The 5,020-nt window shown below is 38.9% G+C and overlaps 1 pseudogene; it reads left to right on the top strand.

The window, feature by feature from the left end:
• Nucleotides 1–1,818: 1,818 nt before the first annotated feature.
• Nucleotides 1,819–4,462, top strand: LOC115927874 (annotated as a pseudogene).
• The last annotated feature ends 558 nt before the right edge of the window (nt 4,463–5,020 follow it).

The following is a 5,020-nucleotide window of genomic DNA, read 5'->3' on the forward strand; positions in this document are numbered from 1 at the left end:
CCATTTACCAGGCTTTGGCAGTTGTATCGTCCTAATATTAATTGTTGATACATATAAAAGCAAAATATCCAGTTTATTACAAGTCTGCTAATGAATTTGAAAAATGCTGTTGACGAAGGGATCTTGCGGCGACACTATAAAATCTTGCTCTGGGCATTACTTCATCAAAGATAAAGGTTATAGGGTTAGTTTTGGGGATAGTTTGCAGAAGATGTAGTAAAGTGTTTCTTTGGGCTCTATATGGCAGTTAATAAAAAAAAAACGAAGCCTTGCCGGGGCCTAATCTAAACTATTCAAACTCATTTTTAACAAAAATATCACTAAACATGGGTCCGATCTTTCAAAATTTCAATTTTTTAAATATTTATTTCGAGAAAATTCCCACCAAATGACCCTTAAAAATGGGTAGGGATTTCGAGGCTTGAACGGCACCCCACGTCTAAACAAAATATGAGTACCCCCCCCCCCCCTCGGATAGTGACCCTCTCTAACAGTCATATAACACCAGTTCTCAAAGCGCTCGGTTCATTGGTTGCCCATTAGTGAACGTATTGCTTCGAAATTCTTATCCTTTTATTTCATTGTCTTCATGGCTCTGATTCACAGTACAATATTACTTAGATAAATCATTTCAATCCGTCCAGATCTTTATACACTCTAAAAACTCCGGATTTCTTGTTCTACAGCCGTCGGTCCCCTGGTGGTTACCTACAAGCCTTTACATGATTTCTTAGATCAGGTTAAACAAACATAAAATAAACAAAATGAAGCTCCGTACAAAAAAAATAAAATTATTTCATCAAGATTTTGCCCGTAGGGCTTTCTTATATAATAATTCATTTTTACTTTTATATATATATATATATATATATGTATATATATATATATAACTTGAGGTAATTTTAATCCATTCATACTAATACTTTTATTCCACAGGTTATTTTATGATAGGACTGGGATCCTTTTTTGACATACTTGAAATTCGATTGTAGCCCGGACTTGATCAGAAACTATAGCCGTTGCAAATTTGCTGTTGAATCCCGAAAAAATGTCGTCTAGAAAACAGGTAAGTGACCAATTAACGTTATTTAAAAAAAAAAAGATATCATGCTTTACACATTTCGAATGCCATAGATTAGCACGGAAAAGCAATGATTTTAGGAATGATCACGGTTGCGTAAAATGTGGCTTGTATATGGACTTCGAGGACATAGTACAATAGAGGCTATAGGGTATTTAAATCACCCTTGAGTTGATTTCTCGAAAGTCTGCGCGATCATATTGAGCTTATTTTTATGAAAGTTGGAGTCTAGCTCATGCACAAGCTTGTGCGTTCATATATTTGTACACCATTCATCGATACCACCTATCTGTTTTGATTTGTAGAGATGCCTTAGTCGAGTGGCTTAATTACAGTCTGTGAGGGTCGTTTTTTTTATCCCGGCACGTTACCTTATCAATTAAGGTTCTGTAAAATGGTGCCTGGCCGAATGCCCACACCCCTTCCCCGTCGAGTAGAACGTGTGCGATATTATATGCGGCGGATTAGAAATTGGATCGAGTGACCGCAGTAATTATAAATACAATTTCACGTGCTTAGTGCTAATTGTAATTGATTATCATTATTGATATGCATATTTTTATCATTATTATTATCATTAACATTATTACTATCATTATTATCATCATCATTAGTACTGACATCCTAATCATCACTATTGTTGTTGTTATTATTATTATTAATATCGTTACTTTGTCATCCGTTTTTGTTGCCAGAGAGAATGTATCTCAATACACATCGGGCAGGCCGGGGTCCAGATGGGCAACTCTTGCTGGGAACTCTACTGCATCGAGCACGGCATTCAGCCCGATGGGCGGCTGCTCGATGACAGCACCACCACGAAGACGATGAGCGACGTCGACGAGGACGACGGGCCCCACGAGGTGAAACCGTTCACCACGTTCTTCAGTGAGACGGGGTCTGGTAAACATGTTCCCCGGTCTATATTTGTCGATCTTGAGCCGACTGTCATAGGTAATTTTTTTCTTGCACATTCTTTAAATTTTGAGAGAAGGGTTTCCCTACTCTCTATTGGACACTTTTCCTAGCAATATCTGAACTCATACAATTTTACTCAGAGTTAAAATATGGTTAACGCCCTTTAAAGGGCCACTCTAACCCAACTAGCATAGCCTTTCAAAACATGAATACACCTCTACTTATTAATATTCCAGCCTCTGATTTTTCAGAAAATCTCTTAATTGACCAAAAATTGATAATAGCCATCCATTTTCACAGTTCTCACGCTTTCTGGGCTACACCCTTTGAAGAAATGTAATACGGTCATGTGGCTTGATGACGCATTTGACGTCATTGCGGCCATGACCGATTTGATAATTTCATAGTTTCATAATTAGGAATGACGAAATTGCCAGAAGCGTACTGGGATTATCAAGTGCATATTATTTTTCGGATAATTTTTTTTCTTCTCAATTAATAGACATTTTAATGCCTAAATTACACTCCTTTTCAAGTTTCAAGTTTCAAGTTTCAAGTTTATTTATCTTTCTTTCATAACACACATTATAAATATGACATGAATATAAAGGAGTGAACAGAATATGGCGTTACAATAGAAAGATGAGGTGACCTTGGTTGACAGCAAGGCTTGTGGATTTAAGGTCCCTCATGAGTAGTTTAAGAGTAGTCTATGTCCTAAAAGAACTCGTCAAATAAAAAAAAATAATGCGTACATTTAAATGCTTACACAACTAAACTTACTAAACAACTGGGACAATATTAAACATAAATAAGTACAATAAAATCTACTGACTACTAAATAATGGCTATAAACAAACAGGAACAGGAATATACTACGAGCAACAGCAGGACTGAAACACAGACAAAAACTAAACAAGACAGACAGATGAATAGATGTGAGAAACGGGAGTAGAATTATGCTGACCTATATAACAAACAGTTTTCTTAAATATTGATCTCAACTATAAATCTAGACGATATCGACTCAAATACAGTAACTTCAGTTTGCGCTTAAATACATAAATACTAACCGATTGCGCTATTACCGGAGAGGCGCCTGCAGTGACGTCAAAATCACCGAAACTGGGCTTTTTCCTGCGCGTTCTGAGTCGTCATTTTTAAAGCTAGATTCCAGAATTACTGAGGATTTCTAAGACAAATCATTTTCATGTTCGGAATCTCCGTCAAAAATTATTCTACATGTTTTTTTCTTCATTTTTTTTATTGCCCGTTTTGATTAGAGTGGCACTTTAATTCAAATCAATTATAACTGAATTCTTCTGATATCACAGATCAAATTCGCACCAGTACGTACCGGGATCTGTTCCGCCCGAAACAGATGATAACCAGCAATGAAGACGCTGCAAATAATTACGCAAGAGGTCACTACTCTAACGGTAAAGATGTCATCGATAAAGTGATGGATCAAGTCAAGAGACTGGCTGAAAACTGCGAAGGTCTTCAAGGGTTCCTGCTCTTTCACAGCTTTGGAGGCGGGACAGGTTCGGGGTTCACCTCCCTACTCATGGAGCGCCTGTCGGTGGACTACGGAAAGAAGACCAAGCTAGAATTCGCCATCTATCCTGCGCCCCAGGTTTCGACGGCCGTCGTCGAGCCCTATAACACCATTCTGACAACGCACAGTACTCTTGAACATTCTGACTGCGCCTTCATCGTTGACAACGAAGCCATCTACGAAATATGCCATAGAAACCTGGACGTAGAACGCCCGACGTATACAAATCTCAACCGTTTAATCGGCCAGGTGGTATCCTCAGTTACTGCGTCCTTGAGATTCGAAGGCGCCCTCAATGTTGACCTAACAGAGTTCCAAACAAACTTGGTGCCTTACCCGCGTATACACTTTCCCCTATCAACCATTGCCCCGATCGTGTCCCCGGAGAAGTCCCATCATGAGAGGTTCTCCGTGGCTGAAATCACAAATTCTTGCTTCGAAGCAGGGAACCAGATGGTGAAGTGTGACCCTCGCGAAGGCAAGTATATGTCCTGTTGCCTGCTCTATCGGGGAGAAATTGTCCCTAAAGACATTGCCTCAGCCATCAGTAAGATCAAGACCATGCGTACCATCCAGTTCGTTGACTGGTGCCCTACAGGTTTCAAGGTCGGCATCAACAGTACTCCTCCTTCAATCGTTCCTGGTGGTGACCTGGCAAAGGTTCAACGGGGTGCCTGTATGCTTAGCAATACCACGGCCATCGTCTCTGCCTGGGCGCGTGTCAACCACAAATTCGATCTGATGTACGCCAAGCGAGCATTCGTCCACTGGTTCGTCGGAGAAGGCATGGAGGAAGGAGAGTTTTCGGAGTCAAGAGATGATCTGGCTGCTTTGGAGAAGGACTATGAAGAAGTAGGGATGGATTCAACAGAAGGAGATGATGACGATTTCGACGCTTATTAACATTAAACAGATCTCTCTCTCTTTCTCTCTCTTTCTCTTTCTCTCTATCTCTCTCTCTCTTTCTCTCTATCTCTCAAATAATCCTGAGATAATGGTGGAAAGTTTGAGGAATTGTAGTTTTTTTAAATTTGCTTTTAGATCTAGACATAGTTATGGACAATTGGCAGTACTGTAGTAAGGCGTTACAATTATTTAATAATTACTGATTTGCTTGTAATGGTTTCTGTTAGATATAATTACATTATTTGTCTTAAGTAGTTATTAAAACCCTTTTAACATTACTAAAGCAATACATCCACTGACAACTCATGACCTTTAAGTAATTTTTTTTTAAACCCATCACATTTTGTCACGTGATCTGCTGTATAAAACGTTTATTACATTAAAATAGAAAGGGTGATTAATTACGAAATTATGAAAAACTTTACATTTAATAAGATTTTCAACTTTGTCACCGAATCCAAATTATCCATTGAGTACCGTCTGCTATATCCAGCATTAATTTTGATGCTTATATACATGGCACGGGGGTGTGGTCCATTCCGATTCCTTTGAATTGC

Source organism: Strongylocentrotus purpuratus, unplaced genomic scaffold (assembly GCF_000002235.5).
Source record: "Strongylocentrotus purpuratus isolate Spur 01 unplaced genomic scaffold, Spur_5.0 spur5_scaffold_21, whole genome shotgun sequence".
In the NCBI taxonomy this organism is placed as follows: Eukaryota; Metazoa; Echinodermata; class Echinoidea; order Camarodonta; family Strongylocentrotidae; genus Strongylocentrotus; species Strongylocentrotus purpuratus.